Source organism: Haematobia irritans, chromosome 5, assembly GCF_050003625.1.
Source record: "Haematobia irritans isolate KBUSLIRL chromosome 5, ASM5000362v1, whole genome shotgun sequence".
Taxonomy (NCBI): domain Eukaryota; kingdom Metazoa; phylum Arthropoda; class Insecta; order Diptera; family Muscidae; genus Haematobia; species Haematobia irritans.
Genome location: NC_134401.1, coordinates 44359283 through 44384780, shown reverse-complemented (window position 1 = coordinate 44384780; position 25498 = coordinate 44359283). Strand labels below are relative to the sequence as shown.

Sequence of the window (25498 nt, the reverse complement as noted above, 5' to 3'; positions counted from 1 at the left end):
AAATTTTGAGTCTATAGATTTTGTAGAAGTCTATCAAATCCATGCATCCCATGCATCCCGAAAAATGCACTGTTTGGTGTGGTTTGTACGCTGGTGGAATCATTGGACCGTATTTTTTCAAAGATGCTGTTGGACGCAACGTTACGGTGAATGGCGATCGCTATCGTTCGATGCTAACAAACTTTTTGTTGCCAAAAATGGAAGAACTGAACTTGGTTGACATGTGGTTTCAACAAGATGGCGCTACATGCCACACAGCTCGCGATTCTATGGCCATTTTGAGGGAAAACTTCGGAGAACAATTCATCTCAAGAAATGGACCGGTAAGTTGGCCACCAAGATCATGCGATTTGACGCCTTTAGACTATTTTTTGTGGGGCTACGTCAAGTCTAAAGTCTACAGAAATAAGCCAGCAACTATTCCAGCTTTGGAAGACAACATTTCCGAAGAAATTCGGGCTATTCCGGCCGAAATGCTCGAAAAAGTTGCCCAAAATTGGACTTTCCGAATGGACCACCTAAGACGCAGCCGCGGTCAACATTTAAATGAAATTATCTTCAAAAAGTAAATGTCATGGACCAATCTAACGTTTCAAATAAAGAACCGATGAGATTTTGCAAATTTTATGCGTTTTTAAAAAAAAAAAAGTTATCAAGCTCTTAACAAATCACCCTTTATAAATGAGCTACTTCTTCTTCTTCTTGCATTACTTGCTCTTGAAAGAGAATCAACAGCAGCGTTGCCACAATTAATTTTTATTTTGGACCAACATTTTTCCAAAATTGGACCAAAATTCGTATCAGCGAACCATTTTTCCAAATTACATTAATATAATTTAAAAGTGAAAATTTTTCCAAAACTTTTTCCTTCGATAGAAAATTTTGTCAAATTTTTATTTCTATAGAAAATATTGTCAACATTTTATTTCTATAGAAAATTTTGTTAAAATTTTATTTCTATGGAAAATTTTGTCAAAATTTTATTTCTATAGAAAATTTTGTCAGAATTTTATTTCTATAGAAAATTTTGCCCAAATTTTATTTTTATAGAACATTTTGTCAAACTTTTATTTATATAGACAAAAGACAATTTTGTCCAAATTTTATTTCTATAGACATTTTTTTCCAAATTTTATTTGCATAGAAAATTTTGTCAAAATTTTATTTATATAGACAATTTTGTCAAAATTTTATTTCTATAGAAAATTTTGTCCAAATTTTATTTTTATAGAACATTTTGTCAAACTTTTATTTATATAGACAATAGACAATTTTGTCCAAATTTTATTTCTATAGACATTTTTTTCCAAAATTTATTTTCATAGAAAATTTTGTCAAAATTTTATTTATATAGACAATTTTGTCAGAATTTTATTTCTATAGAAAATTTTGCCCAAATTTTATTTTTATAGAAAATTTTGTCAAACTTTTATTTATATAGACAATAGACAATTTTGTCCAAATTTTATTTCTATAGACATTTTTTTCCAAATTTTATTTGCATAGAAAATTTTGTCAAAATTTTATTTATACACTGTTGGAAAAATATGTTTTTCATATGTTCCGATATAAACACAATGTGTTTCGGGCACAATTTTTAAACACAATATATTTAAGTGCAAACATGTAATGTTCCTAAACTAACACTAAATGTTTGGGACACATATGTTAATATGTTAGAATATATTATGTTTGGGGCATGAATGTTTTATAAAAATAATATGTGTGAATGTAAACATATATAAATTTACAAATTTCGAGTAAACATATATATGTTGTGATATTTTATTCAGAGAGCGACAGAGAGAGAGAAAGAGAGAGAGTATAGAGAAAGAAATAGAGATGGAAACCGGGAGGGTTGACGAAAGATATCAACATAACACAGCGAGAGAATGAAAAGAGAGCAATTTCTGTGAAACCGCTTGTATGTTGTTTCGGAAAAATGTTTTATAAGGCCAAAAATTTTATATGCTTAAGTCTAAATATTATTTAATTTGAATATTAGGATGAGTATTCGGAGTAAAGAGAATAGACATTCGGAACCAAGAGAATGGACATTTGAAAAAGAAACAGCGTGTGTTTTCGTCTTGAGAGCAGCATTTTATGTATGTGTGGACATGTGTTTTGTTTATCATTTTGGCATTAATGGCACAATTTTTTTTCTTGGTTCGTTAAAAGAAATCGGAACGTATGCTAATAATATAATGTTAAATAATGTTATGTTTGCATGGGCTGGTGGGCGCTGCAAACTATCCCAATAAAAAAATTTGGAAGTTCTTCTTAAGGCACAACTTTAAAAGCACTTCCAAAAATGTCCTCCCAAAGATGTTCTTTATTTTAACTGCACATGAAGTTCATTTGAGTCACTTTTTTATAACTCGATTTTTTCATATTTTTAATGGGAAATTTAAAATTTTATTGTTTCAAATGGGTTAGAAACAGATTAAAAATTAATAAAATATTGCATATTCAAATTTTGTCGAAAAAAATGCTAAATCCTTTCTAGAAAAATTGCGAATTTTTAAAAATATTTGATGTCAAACGTTCTAGACAAGCGTTATAATGCGTTAAAAATCATACAAAAATTGTAAAAATTATTTATTTGTCAAAATATCACAAAATTTCTTTATTCACATCCAAATCACTGGATGCGCATCACACCTTAGGAAGTGATGCAAATTCAGTGCAACGACAGTTGAAATGGAGGACTTCCATCCTATGACAAGCCCATGTTAAAATCATCGCTTCTGCGCCAATTTTGCACCACTTCCGAATCCAAAAAGAAAATTTTCACTACTTTTCTGGCGACGCTTTTTTTGCTGGGATGCTAAATAAATGTAACTTATAACGATAATTGTCTATTGGTGACTATAACAGCTACGTAGCCCAGTGGTAGTGTGTTGGCTTGCAAATTGCATGGTTCCCGGTTCGATTCTCCGTCCAGGCGAAAGGTAAAATTTAAAAAAAAATTATAAAATTGAATAATTTCTTCAACATTATTTATATTACAGAAAAAGGTGCCAAGAATTAAAAATTTCGTGGAAGTGAAAATTATGTGAGGGAATGAGCACAATCTTCTTGGGGAGAAAATTCTTCCAAGCATATAATATTTTTGGGCTCAAAATGCTTCCAAACATATATGTTCACATAAAACAAACATAATAATGTTTCGGCAATATCCAATAATATATGTGCTTCCTGCAAAATATGTTTGGAACATATGTTAGAAAAGCGATTTTTTTTGAGGGTGTATAGACAATTTTGTCAAAATTTCATTTCTATAGAAAATTTTGTCCAAATATTATTTCTATAGAAAATTTTATCAAAATCTTATTTCTATAGAAAAGTTTGTCAAAGTTTTATTTCTATAGAAAATTTTGCCCAAATTTTATTTTTATAGAACATTTTGTCAAACTTTTATTTATATAGACAATAGACAATTTTGTCCAAATTTTATTTCTATAGACATTTTTTCCAAATTTTATTTGCATAGAAAATTTTGTCAAAATTTTATTTATATAGACAATTTTGTCAAAATTTTATTTCTATAGAAAAGTTTGTCCAAATTCTATTCCTATAAGAAATTTTGTCCAAATATTATTTCTAGAAAATGTTGTCAAAATTTTATTTCTATAGAAAATTTTGTCCAAATATTATTTCTATAGAAAATTTTGTCCAAATATTATTTCTATAGAAAATTTTATCAAAATCTTATTTCTATAGAAAAGTTTGTCAAAGTTTTATTTCTATAGAAAATTTTGTCCAAATTTTATTTCTATAGAAAAGTTTATCAAAATTTTATTTCTATAGAAAATTTTGTCAAAATTTTATTTCTATAGAAAATTTTGCCAAAATTTTATTTCTATAGAGGATTTTTTCCAAATTTTATTTCTATAGAAAACTTAGTCCAATTTTTATTTCTATAGAAAAAGTTGTCCAAATTTTATTTCTATAGAAAATTTTGTCCAAATTTTATTTCGTTTTGTTTTGTTATTGTTGGTTTTGTTCTTTAATTGTCAATGCATGGTTAAAAAAAAAAAAAAAAACACAACAAATTTTATTTTTATAGAAAATTTTGTCAAAATTTTATTTATATAGACAATTTTGTTAAAATTTTATTTCTATAGAGGATTTTTTCCAAATTTTATTTCTATAGAAAACTTAGTCCAATTTTTATTTCTACACTGTTAGAAAAATATGTTTTTCATATGTTCCGATTTAAACAAAATGTGTTTCGGGCACGATTTTAAACCACAATATATTTAAGTGCAAACATGTAATGTTCCTAAACTAACACTAAATGTTTGGGACATCTATGTTAATATGTTAGAATATATTATGTTTGGGGTATGAATGTTTCATAAAAATCATATGTGTGAATACAAACATATATAAATTTACAAATTTCGACTAAACATACATATGTTGTGATATTTTATTCAAAGTGACAGAGAGAGTATAGAGAAAGAAATAGAGATGGAAACCGGGAGAGTTGACGAAAGATATCAATATAACACAGCAAAAGAGTCAAAAGAGAACAATTTCTGTGAAACCGCTTGTATGTTGTTTCGGAAAACTGTTTTATGATAAGGCCAACAATTTGATATGTTTAAGTCTAAATATTATTTAATTTAAATAAAGAAAATATACATTCTGAACCAAGAGAATAGACATTTGAAAAACAAACAGCTTATGTTTTCGCCTTGAGAGCAGCATTTTATGTATGTGTGGACATGTGTTTTGTTTATCATTTTGGCATTATGGGCACAATTTTTTTCTTGGTTCGTTAAAAGAAATCAGGGGTCTTCATAAAAATAACGAAAGGGCACTATACTCTTTTTAGAGTATAGTGCCCTTTAGTGACAGTAAAATGAAATAAGGAGGAAATAGTGAAAAATTACACAGTAAAATGTAAAAAAACAAACTTTAGTTCTTCTTTATTAAAAAGTAGCCCACGAAGAGTTGACGGACACCATCAAATATAAAAGCGGGCATTAAGTTCGAGTTTTAAAAAGTTTATTTTCTTTAAAATGAATTATTAAAGAAAAATAAAAGGCATTTTAGAGCGATGGTGTTAAATGCTAGTAAAAAACTGTTCACTCCTAAATAAATTTATGTTTATATTATAAAATTATGTATGTATGTTTATACTCGACTCCACGTTCTTCTTTTGTTAGTTTTTGAATTCCTTCCAAATTTTAAAGTTTTGTACAAAAACAGTTTTTTATTACAAGATTGTTATTTTTGCAATAAAAAATAATATTTTATCCAAAAATCAGTCAATTTCGTTTATATCAAGCACTGTTACTGACTATAAATCTTTAATAACGCATATTTCGAAGTTTCATTTAAAAAAATAATATAGTATAAATATAAATGTGTAAATTAAAAAAAAAAAAAACAAAAAAATGTTCGGTCGGAGCAGGGATTGAACCCACGACCCTTTGCATGCAAGGCAGACATGCTAACCACTGCTCCACGTGGCAAACAAATGTATGTTTCTGTTAAATAATGTTATGTTTGCATGGGCTCGTGGGCGCTGCAAACTATGCTATATAAATGTAACTTAAAACGATAATTATCTACTGGTGACTATAACAGCTACGTAGCCCAGTGGATAGTGTGTTGGCTTACAAACTGTATGGTCCTCGGTTCGATTCTCCGTGCAGGCGAAAGGTAAAATTTAAAAAATTTATAAAAGTGAATAATTTCTTCAACATTATTTGTATTACAGAAAAAGGTGCCATTAACTAAAAAATTTCGTGGAAGTGAAAATTACGAGTATGTTAGGGAATGAGCACAATCGTGTTTGGGAGAAATTCTTCCAAGCATATAATATTTTTGGCTCAAAATGCTTCCAAACATATAATATGTTCACATAAAACAAACATATTAATGTTTCGGCAGTATGCAATAATATATGTGCTTCCTGCAAAATATGTTTGGAACATATGTTAAAGAAGCGATTTTTTTTGAGGGTGTATAGAAAATGTTGTCCAAATTTTATTTCTATAGAAAATTTTGTCCAAATTTTATTTCGTTTTGTTTTGTTATTGTTGGTTTTGTTCTTTAATTGTCAATGCATGGTTAAAAAAAAAAAAAAAAAACAACAAATTTTATTTTTATAGAAAATTTTGTCAACATTTTATTTAAAGGGTGATACGGTCAAAATTTGGTCAAGGGAAAACGCGTGTAAATCGGTGGAATCGTTTATTTAAAAAATCAAATTAAATTTCTTTTTCAAGTTCAATTAGTATAAAATTCAGGAAAAATATTCAGTTAGGCTTTCGCTTTTCCAAATCCGAATTGCCGGGCCTCACGCTTGACACCTGCCATCAGATTTTGTACAGCCACCTTGTCCACCTTGTTCGCCGCAGAAAGCCAGTTTGCCTTGAACTGCTGTTCGTCCTTAGCAGTTTTTTTGGTCTTCTTTAGGTTCCGCTTGACAATAGCCCAGTATTTCTCAATTGGGCGGAGCTCTGGCGTGTTGGGAGGGTTCTTGTCCTTGGGAACCACCTGCACGTTGTTGGCGGCGTACCACTTCATGGCCTTTTTACCGTAATGGCAAGATGCCAAATCCGGCCAAAACACTACGGAACAACCGTGTTTCTTCAGGAAAGGCAGCAGACGTTTATTCAAACACTCTTTCACGTAAATTTCGTGGTTGACAGTCCCGGAAGCTATAAAAATGCTGCTTTTCAAGCCACAGGTACAGATGGCTTGCCAAACCAGATATTTCTTTGCGAACTTTGACAGTTTGATGTGCTTGAAAATATCTGCTACATTTCCCCTTCCTTTTGCCGTATAAAACTCCTGTCCCGGAAGCTGCTTGTAGTCGGCTTTGACGTAGGTTTCGTCGTCCATTACCACGCAGTCAAACTTCGTCAGCATCGTCGTGTACAGCCTCCGGGATCGCGCTTTGGCCGTCGTATTTTGTTTATCATCGCGATTTGGAGTCACTACCTTCTTGTAAGTCGATAGTCCGGCTCGTTTTTTGGCTCGATGCACGGTTGTAGACGATACACCCAGCTTATTTGCGGCATCTCGGAGAGAGAGGTTGGGGTTTCGCTTGAAACTACCGGCAACTCTCTTTGTCGTCTCAGCGGCTTCCGGTTTTCGATTTCCCCCCTATCCAGACTTCCTGGCTGTCGACAAACGTTCCCCAAACACTTTAATTACATTTGTAACGGTTGATTTGGCAACTTTTAGCGATTTTGCCAGCTTTGCGTGCGAGTAGCTCGGATTTTCGCAATGCGCGAGCAAAATTTTGATACGCTGATCTTCTTGCTTGGACGGCATTTTGACAACTGAAGAGTGAATTCCAAAATCAAAATGGGAGCAACATTCTACACACACACACCTTCAAAATGAGGGGTGTTCAGGTCTTTTAAGTACAAAATTGAAAGAAATACGTCAAGTTTATATTGACCAAATTTTGACCGTATGACCCTTTATATAGACAATTTTGTTAAAATTTTATTTCATAGATGATTTTGATTGATTGATTTGATTTTTTATTTCTATAGAAAATTTTGTCAAAATTTTATTTCTATAGAGGATTTTTTCCAAATTTTATTTCTATAGAAAACTTAGTCCAATTTTTATTTCTATAGAAAATGTTGTCCAAATTTAATTTCTATAGAAAATTTTGTCCAAATTTTATTTCGTTTTGTTTTGTTATTGTTGGTTTTGTTCTTTAATAATTGTCAATGCATGGTTAAAAAAAAACAACAACAACAAATTTTATTTTTATAGAAAATTTTGTCAAAATTTTATTTATATAGACAATTTTGTTAAAATGTTATTTCATAGATGATTTTGATTGATTGATTTGATTTTTTATTTCTATAGAAAATTTTATCAAAATTTTATTTTTATAGAAAATTTTGCCAAAATTTTATTTCTATAGAAAATTTTGTCCAATTTTTATTTTTATAGAGGATTTTTCCAAATTTTATTTCTATAGAAAACTTAGTCGAATTTTTATTTCTATAGAAAATGTTGTCCAAATTTTATTTCTACAAACGATTTTTTCCAAATTTTATTTCTATATCAAATTTTGTCAAAATTTTATTTCTATAGAAAATTTTGTCAAAATTTCATTTCTATTTATTTTATCACAATTTTATTTCTATAGAAAATTTTGTACAACTGTGGCAACCATGATTACCATACTACGGTAGCCTTTGTAAGGGGATATAAAACTAAAACAAATATTTAAAATTGAGGAGTTGACAAATAAAATTTTATTTTCTTTAAATTTCAGCCTAAAGGAGCTCTTAAGAATAATCTTCCATTGGATTTTTTGTTGAAATTTAGTGAAAAGTACTTTTTCGTTGTTTACGTTTTTTGTACTTTCTTAAAAATTTTATTTTCTATCCCAGCACTAGTTCCTCTGATGGTAATAGACGACTGTGATGAGGACACATATTAAACACTTACGAATTATTATAACGAGATGGAACGAAGGAACGATTTAAAGGAACTAGTTCATAACTACGGTGAACGATTTTGTCCAAGACTATACTTGAAGTCTGAATTTGGAAATTTAAATTTTCGTTAACACGATTTTAATACATGAATAAACAAGTAAGGAAAGTCTAAGGTCAGATGGGACCGACTATATTAACAGGTTGGCTGATAAGTCCCCGGTCTAACAAAGAACAAGTATATATGGCCGTAAGTTCGGCCAGGCCGAATCTTATGTACCCTCCACCATGGATTGCGTAGATTGTGGCTGTCATCCACAATCGAATTACTTGGGTTGTGGTATCTTAAAACTTATTAACATCGTTTTCTAAATTATGAGTTAGTCCATACGTGGTATATATTAGACACAAAAGTTATGTATAGTTAAGTCTACAAATAATTACGAATCGATATGCACGGTACGTAGAGAGCCAGAATTATATGGGGGCTATATACAATTATGAACTTGATATGGACCAATTTTTGTGTGATTGGGGATCGATTTATCTGAGGGCCATATATAACTATAGACCGATATGGACCTAGTTAGGCATGGTTGTTAACGACCATATACTAGCACAATGTACCAAATTTCAACTCACTCGGATGAAATTTGCTCCTCCAAGAGGCTCCAAAACCAAATCTCGGGATCGGTTTATATGGGGCTATGTATGATTATGGACTGATATGGACCACTTTTGGCATGGTTTTTAAATATCATATACTACCACCACGTACCAAATTTCAAGCAAATCGGATGAATTTTGCTTCTCCAAAAGGCACCAGAGGTCAAATCTGGGAATCGGTTTATATGGGAGCTATATATAATTATGGACTGAACCAATTCCTCATCATGTACCAAATTTCAACCGAATGGGAAGAATTTTGCTCTTCCAAGGGGCTCTGGAGGTCAAATCTGGGGATCGGTTTATATGGGGCCTATATATAATTATGGACCGATATCGACCAATTTTTGCATGGGAGTTTGAGGCCATATATTAACAATACGTACCAAATTTCAACTGAATCGCATTAATTTTGGTCTTCCAAGAGGCTTCGAAGGTCAAATCTGGTGATCGGTTTATATGGTGGGTATATATAATTATGGACCGATGTGGACCAATTTTTGCATGGTTGTTTGAGACCATATACTAACACCATGTACCAAATTTCAGCCGGATCGGATGAAATTTGCTTCTCTTAGCGGCTTCGCAAGCCAAATCGGGGGATCGGTTTATATGGGGGCTATATATAATTATAGACCGATGTGGACCAATTTTTGCATGGTTATTAGAGACCATATACTAACACCATGTACCAAATTTCAGCAGGATCGGATGAAATTTGCTTCTCTTAGAGGCCTCGCAAGCTAAATCGGGGGATCGGTTTATATGGGGGCTATATATAATTATGGACCGATGTGGACCAATTTTTGCATGGTTATTAGAAACCATATACTAACACCATGTACCAAATTTCAGCCAGATCGGATGAAATTTGCTTCTCTTAGGGGCCTCGTAAGCCAAATTTGGGGGTCCGTTTATATGGGGGCTATACGTAAAAGTGGACCGATATGGGCCATTTGCAATACCATCCGACCTACATCAATAACAACTACTTGTGCCAAGTTTCAAGTAGATAGCTTGTTTCGTTCGGAAGTTAGCGTGATTTCAACAGACGGACGGACGGACGGACATGCTCTGATCGACTCAGAATTTCACCACGACCCAGAATATATATACTTTATTGGGTCTTAGAGCAATATTTCGATGTGTTACAAACGGAATGACAAAGTTAATATACCCCTCATCCTATGGTGGAGGGTATAAAAACACATTTTTTTGTCTAAATTCGTTTTTATTATTCAACATAGTTCCCTTCAAGAGCGATACAACGATTATAACGACCTTCCAATTTTTTGATACCATTTTGGTAGTACTTCTTCGGTTTTGCCTCAAAATAGGCTTCAGATTCGGCGAACACCTCTTCATTGCAGCCAAATTTTTACCCTGCGAGCATCCTTTTGAGGTCTGAGAACAAGAAAACGTCGTTGGGGGCCAGATCTGGAGAATACGGTGGGTGGGGAAGCAATTCGAAGCCCAATTCATGAATTTTTGCCATCGTTCTCAATGACTTGTGGCACGGTGCGTTGTCTTGGTGGAACAACACTTTTTTCTTCTTCATACGGGGCCGTTTTACCGCGATTTCGACCTTCAAACGCTCCAATAATGCCATATAATACTCACTGTTGATGGTTTTTCCCTTCTCAAGATAATCGATAACAATTATTCCATGCGCATCCCAAAAAACAGAGGCCATTACTTGGCCAGCGGACTTTTGAGTCTTTCCACGCTTCGGAGACGGTTCACCGGTCGCTGTCCACTGAGCCGACTGTCGATTGGACTCAGGAGTGTAGTGATGTAGCCATGTTTCGTCCATTGTCACATATCGACGGAAAAACTCGGGTGTATTACGAGTTAACAGCTGCAAACACCGCTCAGAATCATCAACACGTTGTTGTTTTTGGTCAAATGTGAGCTCGCGCGGCACCCATTTTGCACAAAGCTTCCGCATATCCAAATATTGATGAATGATATGACCAACATGTTCCTTTGATATCTTTAAGGCCTCTGCTATCTCGATCAACTTCATTTTACGGTCATTCAAAATCATTTTGTGGATTTTTTTGATGTTTTCGTCGGTAACCACCTCTTTCGGGCGTCCACTGCGTTCACCGTCCTCCGTGCTCATTTCACCACGCTTGAATTTTGCATACCAATCAATTATTGTTGATTTCCCTGGAGCAGAGTCCGGAAACTCAATATCAAGCTAAGTTTTTGCTTCCACCGTATTTTTCCCCTTCAGAAAACAGTATTTATCAAAACACGAAATTCCTTTTTTCCATTTTTTTACAGTAACAAAAGTTTCTTCACAAAAGACGCTCTATCTCACAAACTAATTGACTTACACGAATCATTTGAAGGTTGGTACTACACGGATGAAAAAGACTGTTTTTCATATGTTTGGCTATAAACATTATATGTTTGGAACACAAATTTTTAAACACAATATTTTTGAGTGCCAGCATATATTGTTCATAAACTAGCATAACATGTTTGGGACACATATGTTAATATGTTAGAACATATTATGTTTGGATGCAAACATATATTAATTTAGAAATAGTCTATAAACATATATGTGTTTAGTAGCTTGGAGCGCTATTTAACAGGGAGCGATATTGAATTAAGTTGGTGGTTGTTGCTTGTTATTACAAAATTTACATTTTATTTTTCCTTAGGCAATTGATCAGCTGCTTCTTTGATCCTTACAAACTGTGTGGTCCGCTGTTCGAATCCCCGTCCGGCAAAAGGTAAAATTAAAATAAAAAAATCATACAATTGAATAATTTCTTCTACAATGTTTGTATTACAGAAAAAGGTGCTAAGAACTAAAACATCTCGTGGAAGTGAGAAAGATGTGGGGGAATATACAATTGGGCAGAAACAAAATTTTGAGCATTCAGGTCGAAAACCTATGTTGTTAGCACCTATATTACCTGTTTATTTTCATAATTCATTATGATTGTAAATATATAAATAAATAAATAAAATTTTGAGCACAATATTGTTTGGGAGAATTTTTTTAAGCATATAATATTTTTGGGTGCAAAATGCTTCCAAACATATTATATGTTCACATAATAACATATTGCTTTTTGGAAGACAACATTATTGAATTTGGATGCAAAAATACAAAATGTTTGGAACTTAGACTACCCAAACATATATTGTTTAGACCAATATGCTTTCAAACATATTATATATTGGAAGAGATCAAACATATAAATGTTTGGGCAATGCCCAAAAATATATATGCTTGAAGCAAAATATGTTTGGGAGTATATGTTACAGAAGCGATTTTTTGTGAGCGTGTATATAAAAAGAATATGCATTCAATACTAAACACGCCTCTATGTGTCAGACCGGGGACTTATCAGCCAACCTGTTATACCCTGCACCATATTGTAGATCTACATTTCCTACAAATTTGTTGGGATTTATATAAATTTTTATGTTCCCATATTTTATTTAAACCTGAACCAATTTGGACAACATTTTTAGACATTTTAGAAAATCTGTTGTAGTAAAATATATAGTAGCAAATCGTACGTAGATTTTGGGATTTCTAAATTCATCTTTCATTCTTGTTTTTGTATTAAACGTCAAAGAAAATTATCTCATAGCGGTGTCTGTTTTACAAAACAGAATAAGAAAACACTCGTTTTTTTTTATTAATCCTGATATGTGAACATAACATCTGATTTGTACAGTACTTTGATGTGTGTAACGTTACGATACATTTACCACACGTTTACGTGTTAATATTCTAGCCTACTTTACCGATACAATTGCTCTCTTTCCTATTCAAGGAGAATTAAATAAGAGAATTTTCATATTTCTATTAAAAGAGTTCTTCTTGTTCTCTCTCTCACTCTCTCTTTTAACATGTTTCTCTCTTAATATTACTATCATAGACAAACGTGTATCACTTCGACATTTTGGGCATTGGGACATTTCATTAAATTGCTGACCAACATAGCACCTCTCGTGCCTCCCAGCCATCCAAGCCATCCATTAACACCACTTGACCATCTAATGCCACTTGAGCTCCAAACTGTGCCACAGATTAACCTAAACTCCTGATAACAGCTTTAGAGCAGAGTTCCCATTATGCGTTATTGCCCACACTTGCCATACGAGCCATGATATTTGGCCAGCTTGTCATCCGTTAGTCATAAGTTTTGCAACTGGGAGCACTTTGCCCAAAGCTATTAGCTGTGACTCCTTTTTGGCTTATAACTTGTTATTAGCCACTAGCCAGTGTTCGTTATGGTTTAGTTTTTTTTTTTGTATTGTCCTACAAATATTTTTCATTTTCATTTAACCACCGTATGAATTTCGCACAGGAGTAGCCATCGCCGTGGGACATTTATTTGTGCTTGGCACAATCCCCACACACACACACGCACACATATACACGCTCATTCGTATTTACTAAACGGCAAGCAACCAACCAAGTGGTCATTTACTTGTTGTTGTTGTTATTGCTATTGCTGTAGTGTCGTCCATCTAAGTTTTTTTTTTTTTTGGTGTCTGGTTGAATGGTCTCGTGTTAAATTTCCCTAAAAGAAGAAATTCTTCTGTCAGACCACATGAGAGCTTTGAACCAATAACACTAGCAAATATCACTCACTCATTTGCCATGCGAAAGACTAAAAGAAATTAATCGCAAAATCGACCTTTAAGAGCTGAAGAGAAGAGAGAGCGAGAGAGAAAGAGTGAGAATTGAAGAAAAATAAATGAAATACGTTGGCAGAGACTATGTCGTTGGCAATTTACGATAACGTCACGTTGTGGTTACGTTACCGGTGGGAAATTTGAGTGGACTTTTGCTTGCCACATAATTCTCATGTGTGCCGCAGCGCATTAGGCACATTGGTATCTGAATACCATTGAGGTAATTCCAAGCAAGTGAATGATGTGGTGAAAAACAAGGAATTAATTTGACTGGAAAATTCTTGAGTAATTTAAAGCATTTTTATTCGAAAGAAAATGATAAAATAAAACGAAAATTAAAAGTCATATTCACAGAAACAAAGGCTCACTTGAAGTGTAGATGGTTTCATTCGATTTGAAAAAAAAATTTTCATTATATCTTTCACCATAGAATGTTAATGGAGGTACAATTAATTTGTCCTTCCATTTTTAACACATCGAAATATCCATTTCCAGTTGTACAAATTATTATGTTCTTGATCAGGGAAAATTTCTAAGGGCACCGATCCGGCTGAAATTTGGTACATGGTGTTAGTATATGGTCTCTAAAAACCATGCAAAAATTGGTCCACATCGGTCCATAATTATATGTAGCCCCCATATAAACCGATCCCCAGATGTGACCTCCGGAGCCCCTTAGAAGAGCAATTCACCCGATCCGGTGGACATTTGGTATGTGGTGTTAGTATATGGTCTCTAATAACCATGCCAAAATTAGTCCACATCGGTCCATAATTATATATAGCTCCCATATAAACCGATCCCCAGATTTGACCTCCAAAGCCTCATGGATGAGCAAAATTCATCCGATTCGTTTGAAATTGGGTACGTGGTGTTAGTATATGGTATCTAACAACCATGCAGGAATTGGTCCATATCGGTCCATAATTATATGTAACCCCCATTTAAACCGATCCCCAGATTTGACCTCCGGAGCCCCTTGGAAGAGCAAAATTCATCCGATCCAGTTGAAATTTGGTACGTGGTGTTAGTATATGGTTTCTAACAACCATGCGAAACATGGTCCATAGCGGTCTTAATTATATGTAACCCCCATTTAAACCGATCCCAGATTTGACCTCCGTAGCAAAATTCATCCGATCCGGTTGAAATTAGGTATGTGGAGAAATTTGGTACAATGCGCTAGTATATGGCCGCTAACAATCATGCCAAAATTGGTTCATATCTGTCTATAGAAAATTTTGCCAAATTTTGCCAGATTTGGGTTGCGGAGCAAAAATTGCAAAAATTGGTCCACATCGGTCCATAATTATATATAGCGCCCATATAAACCGATCCCCAGATTTGGGTTGCGGAACCTCAAAGAGAAGCAAATTTCATCCGATCCGCCTGAAATTTGGTACATGATATTGGTATAAGTCTCTAACAACCATGCAAAAATTGGTCCACATCGGTTCATAATTATATATAGCCCCGATATAAACCGATCCGCAGATTTGGCTTGCGAAGTCTCCAAGAGAAGCAAATTTCATCCAATCCGGTTGTAATTTGGAACATGGTGTTAGTATATAATCTTTAACAACCGTGCCATAATTGGTCCATATCGGTCCATAATAATATATAGCCCCCATATAAAACGTTCTCCAGATTTGACCTCCGGAGCCTCTTGGAGGAGCAAAATTCATCCGATCCGGTTCAAATTAGGAACGTGGTGTTAGTATATGGTCGCTAACAACCATACCAAAATTGGTCCAATCACACAAAAACTGGTCCATATCGGTTCATAATCATGGTTGCCACTAAAGCCAAAAATAATCTACCAAAATTTTATTTCTATAGAAAATTTTGTCAAAATTTTATTTCTATAGAAAATTTTGTCAAAATTTTATTTCTAGAGAAAATTTTGTTAAAATTTTATTCGGTTCATAATAAAATTTTCATCATTTTCAAAATTTTATTTCTATAGAAAAATTTTGCCAAAATTTTATTTCTATAGAAAATTTGGTTCAAATTTTATTCGGTTCATAATCATGGTTGCCACTCGAGCCAAAAATAATCTACCAAGATTTTATTTCTATAGAAAATTTTGTCAAAAGTTTATTTCTATAGAAAATTTTGTCAAAAGTTTATTTCTATAGAAAATTTTGTTAACATTTTGTTTCTATAGAAAATTTTGTCAAAATTTTTATTTCTATAGAAAATTTTGTGAAAATTCTATTTCTATAGAAAATTTTGTTAAAATTTTATTTCTGCAGAAAATTTTGTCAAAAGTTTATGTCTACTTTGTCAAACTGAATTATATACGTATTGGATCGATCTTTTTTGATTTAATATATACCACGTATGGACTTACATACAATTTAGAAGATGGTGTTAGGAGGCTTTAAGATACCTTGCCATCGGCAAGCATTACCGCATCTTAAGTAATTCGATTGTGGATAGCAGTGTTTAGAAGAAGTTTCTACGCAATCCATGATGGAGGGTACATAAGCTTCGGCCTGGCCGAACTTACGGCCGTATATACTTGTTTTGTTTAATATATACCCCATATGGACTAACTAAGAAGTTTGAAGATACCTTGCCATCGGCAAGTGTTACGATTGTTCGATTGTGGATGACAGTCTTTAGTACCAGTTTCTATGCAATCCATGGTGGAGGGTACATAAGATTCGGCCTGGCCGAACTTACGGCCGTATATACTTGTTAGGTCTAAAAAGAACGATCACTTTAGTGAGCCGGGATCGCCCAACTCTAATTAGTAGCCGTTACTCATTAGAACGGATAGATTGACATGACTATACCGATGGTGTCGACCCGGTCGTACAAATCTTCCATTGGGAAGGAGTGATATGTGGTCTCTCCAAGGACCTCGGTTCCTCCATTGGGAGGAAACTTATGAAAGTGAAGATTACTGTTCTGCGGATTGTCATCGATTGCCACTCCGAGACATTAGCACAGCATCCGCAGCTTTAGTCCAAGATATTCTCGGTTACTTTGTGAACTCCTCACCCGTTAGCACCTGATATTGATATGTGGGATAACCACCCGATATATGCTACTTCAAGAAGCCTATCTTCTGAATCAGATAGGATAAAATATCAATCAAAAAGTCGATCGGCCACATCAGTGATCAGAGAATTAGGTGAGCTTTGGAGCGCTTACCGCATAGCTTCATAGCTTCCCTACCAGTGCAGTATTGTGATAGAGTGAGAATCACTAGCACTAGTCGTTGAGATACAGCCCTATAGGTTAGGTTAGGTTAGGTTATGTGGCAGCCCGATGTATCAGGCTCACTTGGACTATTCAGTCCATTGTGATACCACAGTGGTGAACTTCTCTCTTATCACTGAGTGCTGCCCGATTCCATGTTAAGCTCAATGACAAGGGACCTCCTTTTTTGTAGCCGAGTCCGAACGGCGTTCCACATTCCAGTGAAACCACTTAGAGAAGCTTTTAAAACCTCAGAAATGTCACCAGCATTACTGAGGTGGGATAATCCACCGCTGAAAAACTTTTTTGGTGTTCGGTCGTAGCAGGAATCGAACCCACGACCTTGTGAATGCAAGGCGGGCATGCTAACCATTGCACCACGGTGGCTCCCGCCCTCTAGAGAGACCATATCAGGCTTCCCTCTAGAGAGATTTATACTGGAAGTGTGAAAATTCGTTTCACATTACGAGGCAACTTTTCGAGTACCTAAAAACACGACAGCCATGAATAGGTTGTGATGAGATTGCGAGTCGATCTAGCGATGTTGGAAATTGGCATTGCTATCGCTGTAGGTCGGATGTTATTGTAAATGGGCTGTATGGTCCACTTTTAGGCATAGCCCTCATATAAACCGAACCCCAGAGTTGAATTCCCAAGTCTCCTGGAAGAGCACATTTCATCTTATCTGCTTGAAATTTTGTACATGGTGTTAGTATATGTATTTTACCAATCATCCAAAAATGTATCCATGTCGGTTCATAACTATAAATAGGCCACCATATATAAACTGAGCTCCAGCTTAGACTTCAGGAGCCTCCTGGAGGATCGAATTTCATCCGATCCGGTTTAGTAAGTGATGTCAGTATTTGCTCTTTAATAACTTTTCAAAAAATCGTCCATAACGATCCATAGTTATAAGAAGCCCTCACTGATTCGCCGGTTGTTGTACTTTATGGAGGGACAAATGTCATCCGTACAGTTCGACCACGAACTAAAATGGCTTATATTCGTATTTAATCTGCCTTATTATCTAACAATATTAAGAAGTTTGAAGATACCTTGTCATTGGCATTCGATTACAATAGAAAGTTCCACTTTCACCCACAGATGACAGTAGAACTTTGTACACAATCAATGGTTGAGGGTGAATAAGATTCGTCCTGACAGAACTTTCGGTGGATCCACCATTTATCCACTCCTATTATTATCAGCCTTTTGCAAGAGTTTATTGTGCGACATAAAAGCTTCTTTTTTTCCTCCATGCCCCACTGTGCCAACAATGTTTGCGAAAATGAAGCATAAAATGCAAAATGAGAAAAAAGTCCTACAACAGAGATAGCCAAGAAAAGCCCATGCATGTTTGCGGCAAGGTTTTTTGCTGCCTGCGTATTTAAGTTGTGGCAAAGTCTCTGCCTTGTATTTAATACTCTCTTAGTTTTAAACTCTCTCTCTCTCCCTTCTATAGAGAGAGACTCTCCATCACTGCTGGAGTTTGTTAGTAGACGAGTGTTTTTGTTTTACGACTGCATCATGTGGAGCTAGGCAATTACACGTTGTCCATGCCTCAGTTACGTATCGCATTCGGTTGGGTTCACAACACCCATCTGAGCTTGAAGCGCTAAAGAGGATTGTCGGATTGTTGTTCTTCGATTTTAGGTTCTTTGAGCGACTCGTTGTCGACGGGAAATCGTGTGTGTTTTTATTTCGTTCGCCGCAGCAGTGTGAGCGTACCGAGTGTATGGTAAACGGGACAATTGTTCCACGAAATTAAGGCCGTTTAAGTGTTACGGTTTTTGTTTTGTCTTTTTCTTTTGGTCAACCTTTAAGGCTAAAAGGATTTTTCCTCTAAATTTTCCGATATTTTGGTTAATCGTCTCTCGTTTTTTTTGTTCTTTTCTTTGGTTATTTTTTTATGATTTTCCATTTTCCACACGTGCTTTAGTTTCGATTGAGTCCATTGAGTGTGTGTTTCATGGTATTCGGTTACTTAAGGCTTTCGGCTAATTTGCGAAAAAAAGAGTTCATTCATACTTTCATTATATAACAGCACAACAAACACCTTAAGTGTTAAGCCTAGAGGAAATCTTCATAGTGGTTTAACGTTGTCGTTTTTGAGGTCCTAATCTCGTAGCAAAAGGGATATGCCAACAACGAAATTTTGCAGCAGATATATATTGGGTAAGCTTTTTTCTAAAATAAGGGGAAAAAGAAAAATCTAATAAATATTAAAAACCCCAAAATTTTAAAATTTTAATATTAAAAAGAATTTTAATGAAAAAATCTTATTAAAATTAAATAAATTAAAATGCTTCTACGGGAAACCTAAAGTGACAATGACGAACAGCTAATATGGCCTCCCCCTTCACACACCACCACATCACACGTTGTTGTACGTATGAGGCGAAATAAGCAACCCCCACAGTTATAGTTACCCCCTAAACCATTGAAATACGGCATAAAAAGCTCTCAACTTTTACGTCTCCATATCACACTACTACTCTCTCTCTCTCTCCATAGCTACCCATTAGGCCAAGTAGTTTTCATCATTATTTGATAAAGCTATACTCTCTTGCTCTCTTAAGCTCTTATGAATTAATATTGAGGCACCTGTCACATTGGCAACTAGCACATGGTTTTATAGTTCTTTACTAATACTACTCTCATTTTTCTACTCTCGTGTGAGTATTGTTCTAACGGTCTCTTGAGAGAGAGTGGCCTCTTAAGTTTTTATATGAAGCATAAATGTATGTGTTAAGTATCTGTGTTCTAGAGAGTATTGTGTGTTTAATTTTCTCTCTATCTCTCTCGGTCTCTTTGTTTTTTTTTTTGTTTTCTTCATAGAGAATTGTCAATTTTTTTGTGACACTTGTGACATTCGTGACACACAAATCAATTATTACGTGAATTTTTTTTCCTTCAGTCAGCACAGCACAACACCAGGTCCAAACTAAATACAAAACTCTCGAGTATAAAAAAGCAAATACCCCCACTTTGTGATACACGCGATAAAGCACGTCTTTAGTTTAGCAAAATGTGAAAATCTAATGTGGAAACTTCCTGGTTCAACGGAAGTGTTATAAAAAATCGAAAAAACACTACTCTCTGGAATTCACCAGAAACTTGTTTTACGACCATATCCCGTGATGATGAAAACAGACATAGAAAAAAAACGTGGAATTTTTAAATAACCTCCATGAACAAAAAAAAACGTCCAAAAAACTAGAGCACATTTCTTTAGTGAGTCAGTTGTGTTGAGTGGTGTGTTGTGGTGGGAGCATAGAGAGGATATAAGAGCGGTTACAAAGTGTTTCTTTCGCCGTTATATCCCAAAATCCCAAGTCCCGTTAATGGTCACCCTATAAATGTTAAATTTTATTGGAAATTGTGAAAATTGTTTCGCCGAAAAAAAAATTACATTGCAAATGTAGGTTTGGGTTAAAATAGAAAATCAGATATAATTTTGTCATAATCGAAATATAAATTCAGGGTGACCCATTAATCGAAAATAAACCGACCTAAAGGCAAGTAATTAAAAAAAAATAGGGCTATCGGAATTTACATATAACCCAACAAACTAGGTCACAGAAATCAGTTATATATAAATCAGATAAAATTAAATATATAATTACTAAAATAAATTTCTATTATTGTTTATTATGTTTTATTAAAAAAAAAAAAACTTTGCTTTTTCTTTTGGACAAGGAAAAAACTTTGTATCAGAGAAATGCGTCTTCTATGCTAAACAAAATTAGCATTCGCATTTTAAAGGCATGGAACCTTTGGCCTCACGACAAAAATTTTTGTTTTGTCTACATTGAAAAACCGGGTTTCAAAGATTTTGTCTTTACACTAATGATTTTGGTATTGATTCCGAGAAATTATTGGTAAATGAAATTATGATATGTTTGAAATGAAGAATTATTAAAGCCAAGTTAACCTTAGTCAAGCAAAATTTTTATTTTATGTAAAGATAATTAGTTTTATGTAGAATCACTTAGGTTAGGTGGCAGCCCGATGTATCAGACTCACTTAGAATATTCAGTCCATTGTGATACCACATTGGTGAACTACTCTATTATCACTGAGTGCTGCCCGATTCCATGTTAAGCTCAATGACAAGGGACCTCCTTTTTATAGACGAGTCCGAACGGCGTTCCACAATGAAAGTACTTAGATAAGCTTTGAAACCCTCAGAAATGTCACCAGCATTACTGAGGTGGGATAATCCACCGCTGAAAAACGTTTTGGTGTTCGATCGGGCATGCTAACCATTGCAGCACGGTGGCTCCCTAAACTATAAGGACAAAAGGACATCATTGAAAAATTGGACTAGGGAAAAAACTTTATATCTAAGCAGGGAGCCACCGTAGTGCAATGGTTAGCATGCCCGCCTTGCATAAAAAAGGTCGTGGGTTCGATTCCTGCTTCGACCGAACACCAAAAAGTTTTTTTTCAGCGGTGGATTAACCCACCTCAGTAATGCTGGTGACATTTCTGAGGGTTTCAAAGCTTCTCTAAGTGGTTTCACTGCAATGTGGAACGCCGTTCGGACTCGGCTATAAAAAGGAGGTCCCTTGTCATTGAGCTTAACATGGAATCGGGCAGCACTCAGTGATAATAGAGAACTTCACCAATGTGGTATCACAATGGACTGAATAGTCTAAGTGAACCTGATACATCGGGCTGCCACCTAACCTAACCTAACCTCACCTTATATCTAAGCAAAATTCGCATTCGTATTTTAAGGACCTTAAATCTTTGGCTTTTCAACAATATTTTTGTCAGTGTAGGGCTTCAATAATGTCTTTGTGACATTTTCCCGTTAATATTCCACAAATATTTAAACACCAAGGCCACTAAATACGAGAGGGGAGCGCCTATTGGCCGTTACGGTTGCCACTCGAGCCAAAAATAATCTACCAAAAATTTCGAGAAAAATTTTACCAAAAAAACTACCAAACAACCAAATCTTATTTCGCAAAATTTTATTGCTGTAGAAAATCTTGGCAAACTTTCCAAAAATTCTATTTCTATAGAAAATTTGTCAAATTTTCCCAAAATTTTATTTCTATAGAGAAAAATTTCTAAAAAAAATTAATTTCTATAGAAAATTTTCTAAAAATTTAATTTTAATTTAATTCTTTTTGTTTGTTATTGTTGGTTTACTCTTCAATCATTATTGTTGGTTTTGATTTCAGCTTAAAGCCATGCATTGACTAAACTACAAGTGTAGCTTAACCAACAGAGGAAAAGTATGCTCGTCAAATTTATTTGGGCAAAGCCCTATAGACTGCAAGATGGTTGGATGTACAGCTGTTTCGGAAAATTTTCTAATTCTATATAAAATTTTCTAAAAATTTTAATTCTATAGAAAATGTTTACAAAATTTTACTTGTACAGAAAATTTTTTAAAATTTTGTTTTGTTATTGTTGATTTTTTTCTTTCATCATTGTTGTTGTTTTTTTTTCAAAAATTTTCTTTCGAAAAATTTCTCAAAATTGTATTTCTATAGAAAATGTTCTCAAAACTTTATTTCTATCGAAAAAAATTTTCAAAATTTTATTTCTATCGAAAAAATTTTCAAAATTTTATTTCTATAAAAAATTTTCTCAAAATTTTAGTTTCTATAAAACATTTTCCCAAAATTTTATTTCTATAGAAAATTTTCTCAAAATTTTATTTCTATAGAACATTTTCCCAAAATTTTATTTCTATATAAAGTTTTCTCAAGATTTTATTTCTATAGACCATTTTCTCAAAATTTTATAGAAAATTTTCTCAAAATTATATTTCTATTGCAAATTGGCTCAAAATTTTATTTCTGTATAACATTTTTTCAAAATTTTATTTTTATAGAAAAATTTCTCAAAATTTTATTTCTATAGAAAATATTCGTAAATATTTTTTTTTAGGTATGAAATAACATGAAAATTAAAATGTTTAAAGACATTGAATTTATAAACATTTTATTTCTATAGACAATTTTGTGAAAATTTTATTTCTAAAGAAAATTTTCTAAAAATTGTATTTCTATAGAAAAATGTATCAAAGTTTTATTTCTATAGAAAAATTTCTCAAAATTTTATTTCTATAGAAAACTTTCTCAAATTTTTGATTTCTATAGAAAATTTACTCAAAATGTTATTTCTATAGAAAAATTTTCCCAAAATTGTGTTTCTATATAAAATTTTCTCAAAATTTTATTTCTATAGAACATTTTCTGAAAATTGTATGGACAATTTTCTCAAACTTATATTTATATTGCAAATTGACTCAAAATTTTATTTCTATAGAGTATTTTCTTAAAAGTGTATTTCTGTAGATTTTTTTTCAAAATTTTCTCAAAATTTTCTTTATATAGAAAATATGGCCAACATGTTATTTTTACAGAAAGTGTGGTCATTTTATTTATATAGAAAATTTTCTCAAAATTTTATTTCTATTTTTAATTTTTTTTTAGGTATGAAATAACACGAAAATTGGAAATTAAAAACATTTTCTCAAAATTTTTTAGAAAATTTTCTCAAAATTATATTTCTATTGCAAATTGACTCAAAATTATATTTCTATAGAATATTTTGTTAAAAATGTTATTTCTATAGAAAATTTTCCCAAAATTTTATTTCTATAGAAAATTTTTTCAAAAATTTATTTTTATAGAGAATTTTGTCAAAATTTTATTTATATAGAAAATGTGGCCAACATGTTACATTTTTTTCCCAAAATTTTATTTCTATATAAAATTTTCCCAATATTTTATTTCTATAGAACATCTTCTCAGAATTTTAAAGAAAATTTTCTCAAAATTATATTTCTATTGCAAATTGACTCAAAATTTTATTTTTATAGAATATTTTGTTAAAAGTGAATTTCTATAGAAAATTTTCTCAAAAATCTATTTCTATAGAAAATTTTTTCAAAAATTTATTTTTATAGAAAATTTTGTCAAAATTTTATTTATATAGAAAATGTGGCCAACATGTTACATTTTATTTAAATTTTCTCTAAATTTTATTTCTATATAGAAAATATTCTTAAAAAAATTTTTAGGTATGAAATAACATGAAAATTAAAATGTTTAGAGGCATTGAATTTATAAACAATTTTATTAACATTTTATTTCTATAGACAATTTTGTGAAAATTTTATTTCTAAAACAATTTCTAAAAATTGTATTTCTATAGAAAAATTTCTCAAAATTTTATTTCTATAGAAAATTTTCTTAAAATTTTGATTTCTATAGAAAATGTTTTCAAAATTTTATTCTCTACAGAAAATTTTTTAAAAAATTAATTTCTATAGAAAAATTTCTCAAAATTTTATTTCTACAATTTTCTAAAATTTTTATTTCAATAGAAAATTTTCTCAAAATTGTATTTCTTTAAAAAATTGTCTCAACATTTTATTTGTAGATTTTTGTTTTATTTTATTTCTATAGAAAATTTTTACAAAATTTTATTTCTACAGAAAATTTTCTAAAACTTTTATTTCTATCGAAAGTTTTTTCAAAAATTTATTTCTATAGAAAATTTTCTCAAAATTTTTATATAGAAATTGTTCTCAAAATTTTATAAAAAAATTTTCTCAAAGTTTTATTCCCATAGGAAACTTTCTCAAAATTTTATTTCTATAGAAAATTGTATCAAAAGTTTATTTCTACAAAAAATGTTTTCAAAATTTTATTTCTGCAAGAAATTTTCTCAAACTTTTATTCCTATCGAAAATTTTATCAAATTTTTATTTCTATAGAAAATTTTACCAAAATTTTATTTTAGAGAAAAATTTCTCAAAATTTTATTTCTACAGAAATTTTTTTTTCAAAATTTTATTTCTATAGAAAATCTTTTCAAAATTTTATTTCCATAGATAGTTTTTTCAAAATTGTATGTATATAGAAAATCGAAGTACCTCTTAGTTGGAGAGGAATGTTTTGCATACATCAAGTATTCTACCTATCTACAAACAGTAAAAAAATCTACCAGTTTTGGTAGAATTCTACCAATTTCAGCAACCGTGTATGGTGGCCACTCTATTATAATCGGCGGCGCATGAGTTCTGGTGGCCAATCGAAGGTGTATATTTTCAGCTAACCTTATCATCTAAACACGATGAGTTTGTTGATTTACAAACTGCTCAATTTGGAACGGCTTCTCTCACGGAAAAAAGCCAAATTCGGTAACTGATCACTTTCATGCTTGCGAAACAATTGCTGGGTGATCTCTTTGGAAATTTTGGAAATTCAATGGCTTTAGTTGAAGCTCATTTTTCAATATTTCAGCTCACAGGCTACTGTTCTGCCACTTTGATAGCCACCATCGCACAATGGTTACCATGCTCGCCTTGCATATAAATGGTACTGAGTTCAATCCCAGTCTCGATGGAACACCAAACAAATTTTCAGTAGTCGATTATTCCTTCTCAGTAATGCCGGTGGTTTCATCGCAAGCTGAAACACCGTTCGAACTCGGCAATAACAAGAAGATCCTATACCATTGAGCTAAACACAGAATCGCGCAGC

The 25498-nt window shown here is 32.7% G+C and overlaps 1 protein-coding gene across 4 annotated transcripts in view; it reads left to right on the top strand.

Moving 5' to 3' along the window:
- Positions 1-18569: 18569 nt before the first annotated feature.
- ths (thisbe) overlaps positions 18570-25498 on the top strand; it is a 298573-nt gene continuing 291644 nt past the window's right edge. Inside the window, exons 1-2 of one of the 4 annotated variants that reach the window (XM_075312366.1) lie at positions 18570-18715; positions 19027-19157. The gene's annotated coding sequence lies outside the window, so the exon portion shown is untranslated. Of the gene's footprint in view, positions 19158-25498 lie in introns of all 4 variants that reach the window. The other 3 variants (XM_075312365.1, XM_075312363.1, XM_075312364.1) reach the window with 3 other exon arrangements.